Here is a 14691-nt window from a genome sequence, read left to right on the forward strand (position 1 = left end):
GCTCAGTGTGTAGGCCCTATACGATCATTTCCTGATAACGATGAAGCCATAGCCCCACCTCTGCTGCTCACTGCTGTAGCATGGTCAGTAGCTACTGCTAGCTCCTCTACCACAACCATCAGCAACCAGTGGACATGGAGAATTTCATGAACTACATGTTGCTAAATCTACCGCAGGGCATAAACAGAAGGGCAACCATGCTCGGGGGGCTTCTTCACCGCTTTTGGTGTATTTTGTGGCAGAAGTACAGCGCCACTTACAGGCCCGGCATATGTACTACAGCGTTTCCAGTGGTCTCGTGTGAACGGACACGTTAAATGAGCCAAATGTGTGTGAACGGAATACTTTTTTGACAACGAATTCAGTCCATTTGCGCTCCCGTGTAAATGGGGTCTAAATGCTGCCGTGATGAAACGCCATCATGTTCCAAACCACACCAAGAATTATTTCTGTATGGAGCAATAATTTCAGTATGGAACTCAAATGCTTTTTCTCTTGCGGGTTTACCACAAGGTGAGTTCCTTTTTTTATTTCCTGCTTTTTTACACATACTCTCTCCAGTACAGTTTAGCTCTGAGTGTTAGCGATGCTTACTAATGTAAACAAAGTCCATATTACTTAAAAAACGTTGCGCACGTTTCTGACTTTCGGATATTGCGTCATATCGGACGCAAATCTGGATCAGCTCCGTTGTAGCCCCGTTTTTAGAGATGTGGGTACGGAGGAAAAAAGAGAGGGTTTTCTTTTCTGACACTTTGTGAGTTCCCTGGCACCGGGGCCACATATTTATGTATAAAAGACATCAAAAAGTGCATTTTGCATAGTAGGACACCTTTAACACTCAGTTATGCCTACTTACACATTCCTGCTGTCCAGTGTGCGATAGCCACGAGAGCGCGAGCTGTGCGGGGCGCTCTGAAGTGCGGCGATGTCGAAAGCGGCCGTGTCGGCCTCGCCCCCCCCCTCGTCGTCATACGTGATGATGTTCTCACGTACGTCGTCCTCCTCCAGCGGCGACAGGGAGTCACGTTTCTGCCGGCGCAGAGACAGCGACAGGCCACTCACCGCTGCAGAGGGACGGCGGGGGGAATAGAGGATATTGAGGCATGGGAGAGAAATTGGAAAGAGAATGATTACCAAGGTGGGAGGGGACAGAAGTCACAGGGGAAATAAAGGGAAGGAGGAACATGAGGGAGGGAGAAATATGCAGGCAGACAAAGAGGCAGACAAAACAAACACAGAAGAGGCCTTGGGTTAGAGTGCTGGTAAACCATATCAGCAGCATCGCATGCCTCAGCTGTGTAATTGACTTTGAGCTCCAGTCAGGCAAATGGACGCTTTATTCTCCCATGAAACCTTATTACATATTCCCAGAGCAGAGAGCCACATTCGACCCACAGCTGTGGGCAAAGAACCAAACCTCTTTGACAGTCGTCCTAGAACCTGTGATAAAAATCCACCTAGAAATATGGATTTGTTCTGCTAAAGTCATGCACTATTCGAGAAGTATTTTGTTAACCTTAATAAGTCCTTGTTTCGGGAAATTTGATACTTTTACCTTCTGATCAAAAAGGAACCCCAAGGACATATCCAAAAATGATCCAGGAATAATTGATGTTCCCTTAGTCTCATTACGCCCCAAAAATACAGAATTAGCAGTAATTCTTTATCAACGGGTCTCTCATTTCACATAAATGATTTGACTGTGTCTGGTCACGGTTACGGGGTTGAACAATTTCACTGTTCCCAGTTTGAAAAGACCTCTATTTTAATGGATGTACCGCAGGTTGTAACGGTGCTGCTGTAAGAATAGAACAGCCTTAATATTGCTGGAGTTTGCTTAATTTGATTTCCATAAAACTGATCTAATGATTCTTGGAAGGAGTGGGAAATCTCTAATCCTTCATAACAATTTGAGGGATCACCTTCATGCCGTGACTAACATTTATTTCTCTTCTCACAGGAGCCATGGAGAGTGGCTTGATATTCACTTTATTTATGCCAAGCCCCATGCTAATAAACAGATGGGACCCTGATGGAGCTGTTTCTCTTCTTCTGTCAGAACATTTGGCATTTGATGCAGGGCCCAGATATACTATTATGGGATTAGCCTGAACCTCATGTAGACAAGACAAACTAAAATATCCTGGCACAAAACTAAAGATGTATAGAGTAGGGCAGTGAAGACGTATGTATAGGCTGACCCGAATGTTAGCATTGCAAGTACAAAAAGCAATGAGATGTTTCCATTGGATTTTGGAATATTGCATAAGTGAACATAAGATGGATGGATGGATGGACGGATGCATAAAAAGATGGATGGATGGTTGGGTGGATGATTTTGGATGGATTGGTTCAGATGGAAGGATGGATGGGTAAATGCATAGATGGATGGATGGATGTTTCAGCGAGGGCAAACATGTGATAGACGTTGTGCCTAAAATAAATAACAGTTATTATGATACTGAGGTGGTTTATTCAGCGTGATCATCTCTACATGTTAATGCCAGTTTGTGGTTTTTGATTAGTAAATGCAATCGCCAGAGCTCATATACTAGAGTAAGGCTATAAACTACATCACAGACACATGACTTCACGTCACCAGCGCTAAGCTAAACGTGGATAATATCTGCTGTGTAGACGTTTAGTGGTCTCATTTAGTCACGTGTTAGCAACTGCTATTTAGCAATTGTGGATCTTGTTTCAAACATCTAATTACAAACACTAACACAAGACCTTAGACTTTGAGACGAGGGAACCTGAAGTGCTAAAATGCTAACTCATTTCTGGGTTTTCAGACTTATTCCTGCACCACTCTTAACAAACTTAAAGCAAATGCTATAAAGTTTGAATGCATTTCTTGGCTCGGTTTATGCCCTTGTCACTTAGAGGACATCATTTCAAACTTAACCAAAAGCCACTCTGCATGATCACCTTCACGCCATGTTAGCTTTCCTCCTTGATAGATCCGTTCACTTCCAGAATGATAATACCCCCATCAACTAGGCATGAGTCCAATGGACTGAATAGAAATGACAATGATGCTGGCCAGGAGCCAAAGCCTTCTCAGCACCTAGACATTATCCAATTGAGCATTTGAGAGTTTCAGCGAAGGTGGCAGAGACATTTTATTATTCCGTTATCAAAAAAGCGGGGCGCCCGGATAATCACTCAGAATTGTTATTTTAGCAGTGATTAGTGCTGACCTTGTCAGGGGAGATAACTCGACCAAAATTGCGAGGATAAGTAAACCTTGCTGTTGAGCAGCTGTGACTAAATATGTTTTTACGCTGCTGCCTTCCATTATTTTCATATTCAGATTAAGGTATCCAGGGATGTAGTGGAGGGCAAACAGCCCTAAACACTATTTACTCGTCTTTTTATTTGGAGATTAGAATTAAACTCCTTTTCAAGCAGGAAATGCTATGATACAACTTCATAAATAATGCTGTAAAAATATAATGTGGATTATATAAGACAGGGTGTTTCTAGGGACAAAACATTATACATAAAACACTATTTTCACTGTTATGATCTCTTATGTTATTCTTATGTTTAACGGAAATGAATAGAGTTACACCTCAACTTCATTTCATAATTCTAGTGTGGATTTTTTGCAAAAATGAAATTGCAGTGAAAAGGCAAAGAAAACGGAAAAATAAGCACAAGCTACATGTATTGAACTGAATGGAGACCACTGGACATCAGTAAGAACCATCACTACCTCGGTGGAACGGAACATCTAATCCATGACAAAGGGCAATTGCACTCGTTCCCTTTAGGTGTCGTGAAAACGGTGGAAGTCATATTGCTGAAGCATGCGCCAGTTTCTTGTTGCACAGGAGTTGGAGAAAGCAGACAAGGTAACTACTGTAGGAACAGGTGGTGCTCACAATATCATAGAAGCAGACATAATAGGCCCCGTGTAGCACACATTATACAGAGGGTGGTCCCAGCATCTCTCTGAGAAAGCAGCTGTGTCCATGCTTAAGCCAAGTATCGGAAAATAGTTTAACTTCATGCCAACTATTTCAGAAATGTTTAATAAAGTAAAACCCTTCTCTTACCGGTTTGTCATTTCTTGTTTCAGTACAACATCACAAGTGTTTTTGTTTTTTCTCCTTAACAATATGTAAATACTAGTATTTTAAACTTGTGATAAAGTATTATTTATAGCAGATTATTTTTGTGACGATCAAGATTCAGTTGTTAACTGATTGACACCACTATTTTTTTAATAGTATACTATATGCAGTAAAGTATTTACCCAGTAGCGTGGCGACACAGGCGAGGATAGCCAGCAGGGCGGCGGTGCTGAGGCCGGGGGAGGGGAGGGAGGACTGCTGAGGGAGACACACCGCCTCTCTCTCCCAGTCCCACTCGCCCTCGCCCTCGCTCTGTTTGTCCTTGTCTTTGTCCCCGGCCCGCGCCCCTCCTCTCAGGCAGGGACAGACGGACACGGTGACCGTCCCGCTGCTGGTGAGGCCCGACGTGCCGTCCCTCAGGACCAGCGGCACGTGAAACGTTAGGGTGGAGGAGGCGGAGCGGGACAGAGGCTGGAGCTGGGACAGCAGCACCAGGCTGGCTGTGGGGCCTGAAGAAGGAAGACAAGTCATTTGTTGTTAGGGGACATATTATGCTCCTTTTCAGGTTTAAAACTGTATTTTGAGCTTCTATGACATGTTTACATGCTTTAAAGGTCCTCTATTATACTGTTTTTCATTACTTTATTATAGTTCTCAGATATATACAAAACATGTCTCTGAAGTGTTTGGTTTGAAATACCAAACTGATCATTGCAGCATCCCATAATCCCCTCTGTTTCAGCCCTGTTTCAAAAGTGCTGATTCTCTGTCTGTTACTTTAGATGAAAATAAGGAGCCCCTCCCCACGCCCCTCTGAGAGATATTTGGTTGAAAAGAACACAATGGTGCTCTCGGAGGGGATTCAGGTGATAAGGTGGGGGGGGGGGTTACCTTGGTTGCTGATTGGCTAATGGTTACACAAGCCAAAAAAGGTTTTATATAAATGGATCAGGACAAAAAGTGAGCAAATATCTTTTCCTGAAACTTTCAGAATCTCTTCACACAGAGGGGACACATGGTGATGTATAAAAGACAAGAAAAAGTGGATTTTGCATAATAGGTGACCTTTAAAGTTCAAAAAGGTCTTTATTTTCCTCATACTGCCTGTGCTGCAGCACCTCTTTTCACAGGTCTGCTCTGATTGGTTAGCGGGCCAGCTCTGTTATAATTGATCAACCAATAAGAGATGTCCCGCCTCTTAGCAAATCACGTACAATGTGTTGGAACGCTAGCCAATAGATGCGTGAGTGTTACATAGTGATGTCAGTATATTACGGAAGTAAACATAGGAGTCCAATGGAAGCGTTTCAGGCAGGGGGGGGAGAAGCTCCCTCTGGAGGGAACACGGTTATTTTAGCCTTAACAGACCACTTACATGCACAAAAACCTATGTAACACACTACAGGAAAGGGGAGTATAAAAGCATAATAGGGCCTCTTTAACGGCACGCTGTGTTAAATTATCCCCAAACATCACAGTGCTCACGTTTGCAAATGTCCAATAGATAGGTGATTGATTAAAGTCTCAGGTATGTTTTCACTTATGAAACAGATTATTAGCACACAGGTCTTTGGTTCAATAGACCACCATTCCAAAAAGTACTATAAAACACTGTTGTGCAATAACCCTTGTTATATGCAATAAAAACTATTTGACAATCTCGTTTTGATTATACTGGCTGCTGCTTCACTACCTTATTGAAGAGATAATCACTGTTATGTGCAATATACACCTTTTCTACAATGTATTAATGTTATTACTGGCGGCTACTTCAACAGTTTTATATGTTAACTTGTTTTTTGGATTTCATTTTTATGACATATGCTGCCTCTTTATTTAATGTTAGTCTAATAACTTTAATTTGGCCTCTGTATCTGAACTGACCCGTTGCTGTAACACTGCACATTTTCCCGCTGTGGGACTAATAAAGGATGTCTGTTTTCTGGATTAAAAGGACAGAGAGCTCTATCGGTCTGATAGTGTTGGGCATTAGCTGTGAAGGGTCTCTGCGGGGGACATTCTTTTAGATTCAAATTAAGTATAAAAGGCTACAAAAAGTTCTGCCCACAAATGAGATGGCACAAAAACATAGTTTGTAAGATATTTAAAGCATGAGAGGCGGTGCAAAGTTGTATTAACATAAATGAATCGTCCAAACTATCGTCTCTGATCCGAATCCCAGATCAAATCGGTGATGTTTTCCAACAAAGTAAATAATGAAGCGTGCTTTTGTCAGACAAGCTGTCCGCATGAGAACAGAACACGTTCTCCTTTGTCTCTGTTCTACTGTCGGGTGACACATCAAAGAGCCCTTTGATTAAACATGTCAGCCAGTCTATCCTCCAGATTCACAGTTTATTAAAGCAGGTTTGCTCAAGTTAGCCAAGTTAAAGAAAAATGTGCAGGCCAATGGGAAATGCCTTCACTTTTGTTTATAGCATTCATCTGTCAACAGCTCACATATTTTGTATATTATTACAATAAGTAGTATTCGTTAAGTGTACAGTATAAATGTAGGATTCACTTTTTATTTTATCTTTCTATTGCTTCATTTAAATACACATTGGTCACATTCTCTTTTATTGTTGTTAATTTATTGCACAATTTGTTTTGCTGTTTTGTGTCTATTTATGTTACGCAGTTAAAGGAGGATTTTTATGGGGGTTATGCATCTGACAATAAATCCCTTTAACTCTTGAAAATGGGAACAAATATGTTCTTTGTTCACCATCTACCTGGATTAAAAATCATGCTATGCTATATACGATATCAGATTTAAGTCACACCTAACACCTTGCCGCCAAGTTGAGGTTTAAAGAGGGGTGAGAGGTGAATAAAGAAGAGGACTGCTGGCTTATGTAATTGGCCATGGACTGCCCAGCAAATGATGCAGGTTACAAAATATTCAAAAATGTCAGCTCTGCAAATGTTTGATGTATTATTAAGCATGTTTGTTAGGCTTTAGGAATATAAATAATGTGTTTTGGTGTGAGACACTGACTGAAAACATACTTGCGTGTGTTAACGAGAAAAACTCCCAGACGCAAAACATTTATATTTGTGGGCAAAAACAACATGGTTTGTGAATGTAGCAGCGTGTATATTTGTGGGTGAATGCAGATTTTTTATTATTTATTGAAATGTGTATTCAACCCTAAAGTCTATGAACTTTAGCAAATAATGAGCAGTACATCCTTGAATTTAAAGTGTATGTTTCCGCATTTGAGCTGTGTGTTCGTGCAGGAAAATGGCTGTAGGAAAGCGGAGAACGCACAAGAAACAAATACTAAGTATCCAAATTGAATAGAGCTGCTTCAGAATAAATGAAGTGAAGCAGCTCTGATTTCTTCAAAAGCTTTTCCTTGTAAATGGTAAGTATACCTGGTTGTGGGGAGGAGAGGATGGATGCAGAGGATAAGGGGAAGGCAAACAAGGGGGACGATTGAAAGAGAGGAGGCTAACAAAGCAAAACAATGGGGCCACCGGAGTTGGGAGATGGATGGCGGAAGAGAGAGGAAGAGACAGAAAAAAGGGGAAGGTGGAGAGAAGAGGGGTCTGAGGGGAGAGAAGAAGGAAAATAAATAACAGAGAGGACGAAGATGGGAAGAGAAAGGCGGAAAGAAAACATGGGATTAAGAGCCTTAAAAAAGTGGGGGGTAAAGAAAATAGTATGTCCGCCAAGGGAACACAAAAAAAGGAATTAAAGAGATATACAGAGAAAGGGAAAGATTGAGTGCCTACCTCCGCTGTCCCTGACGCTGAAGTTGAGGGCAGCGCTGGACTCTGGAGGGATGCTGAAATACACAGTGCTGTCATTCCCCCCCTCATCTCTATCAATCGCCCGCAACACCTGCACCACCTGAAAGCAGGAGATAGAGAGAGCAGAGGAGATTGGGTGAGGGGAGGGGGATATGTATGTCTTTGTGTGTGTGTGTGTGTGTGTGTGTGTGTGTGTGTGTGTGTGTGTGTGTGTGTGTGTGTGTGTGTGTGTGTGTGTGTGTGTGTGTGTGTGTGTGTGTGTGTGTGTGTGTGTGTGTGTGTGTGTGTGTGTGTGTGTGTGTGTGTGTCGTGTGTGTGTGTAGTGTAGAGTANAAGTCGGCAAATACGCAGGAGAGTCCGGCGACGCAACAGTCGGTGTCGGCGTCGGCGACTCCTCAGGTGACTGGCCGGTGTATCTGGGCCTTTACACAGAGTGCTTTTAGCTACAAACCATTAGCCGACGTCAGCAGGAAAACAAGCCAAACAATTAGTATGGAGACACGGGTGAACTGTGTCTGATGCTAACACCCAATAAATAACCGTGTTTGACGTGAATCGCCTTTCAAAAATACAATGTGGTGTGGATTTCAATTTAGTAAAAGCATCTGTGACCGAGTCTACAGTGGCAATCGTAAGGAAAATTAATCAGGAAAAAAAATCTCCTGCAGCCTAAGCTGATGAGTAATTTATTTTTAATGAAAAACTCCGGGCGTCATTATGCAAGACGTATTTCAAAAAATGCTTTCGAGTGCTTGTTACCAGACTGAATGCCAAGATGAAGGGTGCCGCATGCTCTCTGAGTTAGTCACTGTCTCCAGGCCTTGAGAACATTTGTTTTGTACAGTGGTATTTTGTTATCCGTTGCTGGGTGAATATTCAAACCCCACTCTGGCGCTAATGGCTTGTCATACAGAGAAGTGCACGCACAATCCTAACACATTCGGCGATATCATAATCTTTCTTCCTTGAACTGTCCCCCCACTCGCTGTGTACACAAACACAAATGTGAACATCACAGAAGGAAAAACAAATCAACGTCGCTGCCATAGAATCTCAAATTTAGTGGCGAAAAAACAACAAAGACACAAGCGGAGCAATGAAAAAACACCAGCTAAAACAACAGATGGGCCAAGACACCAAATCAAGGCGAATGGAGCCAGCGTGGAATACTGAAGATTGACGAGAGGAAAAGAGAGAGCAAACAAGGGTTTCTAATGGTTTGTAGCTAAAAGCACTCTGTGTAAAGGCCCAGATACATCGGCCAGTCACCTGAGAAGTTGCCGACGCCGACACAGACTGTTGCGTCGCCGGACTCTCCTGCGTATTTGCCGACTTCGCACACTGGAACACACCACAAATCCGAGCCGAGCACGTATGAACTGCGCATGCGTGATTGGCAATACTGTAACTCTCCTTACCAGCAGGCGGGGGTAGTGTGTATTCATCATTCAAAAGAGGCAACAACCGGAACAACCGGAAGACAGAGAAGAAGAACAGACTCCGTGATATAAACAAACAACAAATAGCGTTTTTCTTTCCATTTTCACTCTCGTCCATTGAAAACATGAACGAACAGGAGCAGGACGAACGGGAGGTACTGGAGCTAGCAGCCCTTGGACTCACGCTTGTGTTAAATCATTTGTTTACCTCCCTCTCCAGTACCTCCCGTTCGTCCTGCTCCTGTTCGTTCATGTTTTCAATGGNTTCAGACCTATTCTAGATCTCCGCAGCCTGAATCGGCACATTGCCTGCAGAAAATTCCGCATGTTAAAGGTGACCTATCATGCAAAATGCACTTTTGTACGTCTTTTATACATGAATATGTGTCCCCGGTGTTCCAGGGAACTCACCAAGTGTCAGAAATCACAACCCTCTCTATTTTCCTCCATACCCAAATCTCTTAAAAAGGGGCTGCAACGGATCTGATGCAGACTGATCTAGATTTGAACACTTCTATGACGTCACAGAAGTGGCACTACGGCTATTGGGCCAACTCCACCAATCAGGAGGAGACAGCCACGGACATTGCCGTTCGAAAGCGCTGGAGACGCTGTAGTACATGCCAGGCCTGTAGATGGTGCTGTTCTCACAGAATCAGCCCATGCAAAGACAGTGTTGAATTGAGCGAAATGAGGAATGGCTAAAATACATGATCTGTTTGGTATTTTGAAAAATAAAAAGTATAAATATGCCTTATATAGGTATGGTCCTAAACTATATTATTCAAATATAGCATGATAGGTCCACTTTAAGATTTTTTCATCACCAAATGTTGCCTTTCTATTGAATTGATAGTCAGTCATAGTGTCTTATAGACATCACACAATACTATATCTCACCGCTGTACAGGGAAAACTATATCTTTAAACGTGGCTGTTTAAATGTTTAAGATAACTCAAATAGAAAGGTTCCAAACTCTTATGCCCAAAAGTTTCTGATATATTTCCATTTTGGAGATGGCAAGAGGCGCTTTCACACCGGAGTACTTTTCCCAGTATACTAAAAATATCCGGAACAAGAACTTAGTTCATGAGAACCTCTTCACCCCCTTTATAGTCCCTGCTATTGAGCAGGTACTTTCGTGGGAGAAGAAAGTTCCCATTTCTGATTGGCTGGGCGGATTGCAAACCACACCCGTAAAACTCGGAAAAGTTTTGTGAAGCCGCCATTGTATTTGCTGGCATTAGCATTATTAGCATTAGAATTAGCACCAACGGAGAGAGAATAACTTATGGCAACGCAAAAATAACATAGGAGCGGTGGAGTGATGAGGAGGTGTCGGCGTTCTGGCGATTTACTCGGAAGGCTTCAGTTGAAGCTGCTGGGGACTTCTGGCCGGGGACTTCGGGTGGCAGTATACACCGTGAAGTTGTTTGCGGCCTGCCAGTAAACCCAAAGCAGAAGAGGAAGAAGTGACGTTTCATTTGCCTAATCCTCCCTCAGGAACTTATTCCGGTGTGAACGCGATCTGCTCTTTAGTTCATCAGAACTAAAGAGTTCTGATGAACTAAGTACTGGGAACTAAAAGTACTACGGCAAAGTACTTGGTGTGGAAGCGCCTATTGTTTCAGAGAATAGAGCAAATCTGCAGAAAGAAATAACACTGATTTGGCAACATTTCCATGTACTAAAGCTATGATTTTGGGGGTCTTTTTACTGGTGAGCGTCTGCGTGAAAAAATATGTGTGTGAATCGGGTAGCTCTGCATATAGAGAGAGTGTTTGAATTCATCACGGTGTCAGTTCTCAGCCTTGGGTTTGTAGGATTCGTTAAAAACAATCTGCACCTGGAGGTAGTGTGTAAAGCAGAAATCCCAATCCTTTGAAGAGAAGAAGCAGAGAAGGCAGGGAGAGGACTGGATATGGTGAGAGATGCAAGGAGAAAGAAATAGAAGGAAAGGGACCCAGGAAAGAGGAGAAAAGAGAAGGGATGGAGAAGATGGAAGCACTGAGGGAGGAGAGTTAAAATGAGGTCCTGCAGAGCCAGCGACAGCCGAGAGTGCAACAAGAGAGTAAGAGTATTGAAGGAACCAGAATGAGAAAGAGAGATGCAGAGACAGCAAGAGCTGCAAAATCAGTGACAGCCTTAGAGAGAAATTAGCACAGCGAGAGACTGAGAAGCACAGAGAGGTAGAAATACCCATCTACTAAGAAAAGCAGGTGAAGAAATAATCATAAAAATGAGAGCTCAAATGAAGAGAAACTTGGAGGGATGCAGCATGGCAACAACAAGACGGAGCCAAGATCTAAGCGCGGGGTGGTAAGAGAGAGAAGAAAAAAGAACATGCTGTGTCGATCAATTCAACATGCGCTGGGAGACCGGCAGAAAATTACATGTAAACAAATACAGTAAACACCTCCAACCCACAGTACTCCTCCCACTGGATTCATCCACAGCGAAGAGAGAGACAGAAACAAATTCTACAATTCGTTTTTCAACATGGAATCCTTCATGCGTTTTTTGTGTTGTTTTAATCCCTCCACAAAAGCTCCAAGACAGGCAGATACATAGACTAGAACAGCTATGCTAGGTAAAATGTTAATTAATGCTGATGACTCATATGTTACATGTGGATACATAATAAATGCATGAAAGCTTAGTGGAACATATACCGAGTCATTTACAGATACGTTAAGGCAGATGTAGCATAAGGAGTATTAGCATTTTAAGTAAAATAGATTGTGCAACACGGGACTCTTTACCCACAGAAAACAAATCTTGAATAGTTTTAAAGGTGGGGTAGGTAAGTTTGAGAAACCGGCTCGAGATACACTTTTTGTTATATTCCATGGAATGCTCTTAACATCCTGATAGCAATGAATATCTTAAGTGCTTTGACAAAAAATCCATAACAATATTTCATCTGTGGAAGCCGTAGTACTGTAAAAAGCACGACCAATCATTTTAGCCGGCCCGGCTAAAATAACTGGATGGCCTACCTGCCTGTCAGCCTTCCATCTGTGCACACACTTATCTCGTGCCCTCATTGGTCATGTGCACATTTGTGTGTGTTGGAGGAGGGGCTCTTTAAGGAAGTAGCAGATTTTTTCCGGCTGTGTATTTTCAAATTCTAGTGCACTCTAACTGGTTTCTCCAAAATTACCTACCCCACCTTTAAGGTAGGGACACACCAAGCTGACACCAAAGAACTCACACAGACGGACCCCCGACTGTTTTGTCGCCTTGCATCTCCTGCGCCTTGGCCATGTGTTGCACTGGAACACACCGCAAAGACTTTAGCCGTCGGCCAAGTAGCACGTACGAACTGCGTGAGTGGCAATAACTCTCCTTACCAGCAGGTGGCGGTAGTGTGTATTCGTCATTCAAAAGAGGCAACAACCGGAAGAGAGACTGCTTGATAACCAAGAGAAGAAGAACAGACTGCGTGATATAAACAAACAACAAATAGCGTGTGTGTTCCATTTTTACTCTGCTCCATCGAAAACATGTTTAATGCAGTACTGGCTGTATCAGTCCCAGTATATAATGTAATTTAAATCAGCTCCTCCTTTACCAGCTGCAACATTAAGGTGATGAGCACATTAATCCATCAATAATTATAATACAATAATATATATATTATAATGCTGTCAAAATTATCGCGTTAAATGCGTTAAAATATTTAACGCATTTAACACATGCGCGGAATGGCCCGCCCGGTACATCCCACCAGTGGCGGCGCCAGGGTATGGCTGGGGTAGGCTACAGCCATACCAAAAATGTGCTTAGCCCCACCATGAATAATTATGTTAAAGTAAGCAAAATAAAGTCTGCCAATTCGCGCGGAGTAAATTGCACAGACAGCAGTTAGTAAGATTGATTTCAGTAGCCACTTGTCTGGAAATACCGAAGACTAGAAACGGTTTTGAAAACTTTTGTCACGTAGTGGTCATCTTCTCAATAGAACATCTTTGATATTGTCTTCTGGCCAATCAGAATCAAGATAACGACGTGCTGTTGTTGCAGGAAGTCCCGACGGAGAATATTTTTTTTTACATCGATACAACATTACCTGTTGATAGAAATCAACATGTAATGAAATAAGACCCCACGGTTTGATGATTGATAGGTGTGTGGGCTGTCTTTCATTTTGACACACAGAACAATGTTATAATAAACATAGATACGTTACATAATGTTAAATGGATATACCCGCTTTCTTTCACTTATCTTCCCATTCCCACAACAATATACATAAAGAAATGGCAAATTTTGGACATAGTTCGAATTGTGATTAATCATGATTAATTCATTTTTAAACTGGGATTAATCTGATTAAAATTTGTAATCGTTTGTCAGCCCTGATATATTATTCTGTTATTGTTATATTTACCACTGTAAATGAATGAAATAATGTTTTTGTAAATGAAAGAAGCAAGAAACACTTATTTTTACTCAACAAATAAAATGTGTCTTTCAGAGATGAAAATTAAAAAGAACAGCCGTCTGTGTGTGCCTTCTTAATAGTTTGTTTACGTCCCTCATTTCCGTTTCGCTTCTCATGCACTGATTCGCTAGCTGAACAGCCAATCAGAGGGATTTATTTGACCGACAGCCTTTGGCCAATTGCCTACCGATTCGACATATAGAAGGCCAAAAAGGTGTCGGCACGGCCGAAAAGACACGACGGTGCGGGACACACCAATCTGAGTAGGGCGACAGGACGCTCATCGTCGGCCTGACATCCATCGACGGCCAAAATCGGCTTGGTTTGTCCGGGGCTTAAAAGGGATTTCTTTAGAAAGGACCATGTCACAACAATCTGAGATTTAACGATTTAATGAGTTGGAATATATAGATGTGAAGGGGGTGATGAAGGTGGATGACAAATTACGTCTGTTGCTGGTCTAGGAGGATGTGTTGAAGTCGAGGCAGTGGGAGACTCAGGGTCGGGGTACCGTCTCAGGCCAATTTCTGTTCGAGCTGATCATGGGACCCCTAGAAGGTCCATAGAGTGCGACATTTAGAACATATTCTCAAGTTGAATTGAGGGAATACACAGACTGGTATAGAGGATGGAAGGGATGAAGGGATCGATGGGTTCAGGGAATTGGGTGAGGATGAGGGGAAGTAGGGCTGAAGGGATTTATGGGTGTAGGGGTTAAGGGATGTGGTTGAGGATGAAGGGATCAGGGGAGTGAGGGATGTAGGGCAGAAGGGGGTGATGAGTGGAGCCTGAATGGTGGTGAGGGGATGTAAGGTTGAAGGGATTTGGTTGAGGATGAGGGTAGTGAGGGATAAAAGGATGTAGGGCTGAAGGGATCGATGGGTTCAGGGAATTGGGTGAGGATGAGGGGATGAACGGTTGAAGGGATTGATGGGTGGAGAGTAGAATGGATCTAAGTGA

General features: G+C 42.6%; 1 protein-coding gene across 1 annotated transcript in view; it reads right to left on the minus strand.

Annotated features, from left to right (window-relative positions):
• The window catches only part of LOC104945479 (uncharacterized), a 153089-nt gene extending 145148 nt beyond the window's left edge, over positions 1–7941 (minus strand). Inside the window, exons 1-3 of the mRNA XM_010771166.1 lie at positions 7827–7941; positions 4268–4594; positions 860–1067 (exon numbers count right to left, since the gene is read on the minus strand). The gene's annotated coding sequence lies outside the window, so the exon portion shown is untranslated. The remainder of the gene's footprint in view (positions 1–859; positions 1068–4267; positions 4595–7826) is intronic.
• Between the last annotated feature and the right edge of the window lie 6750 nt (positions 7942–14691).

Source organism: Notothenia coriiceps, unplaced genomic scaffold (assembly GCF_000735185.1).
Source record: "Notothenia coriiceps isolate Sejong01 unplaced genomic scaffold, NC01 NC01_scaffold00000339, whole genome shotgun sequence".
Taxonomy (NCBI): Eukaryota; Metazoa; Chordata; class Actinopteri; order Perciformes; family Nototheniidae; genus Notothenia; species Notothenia coriiceps.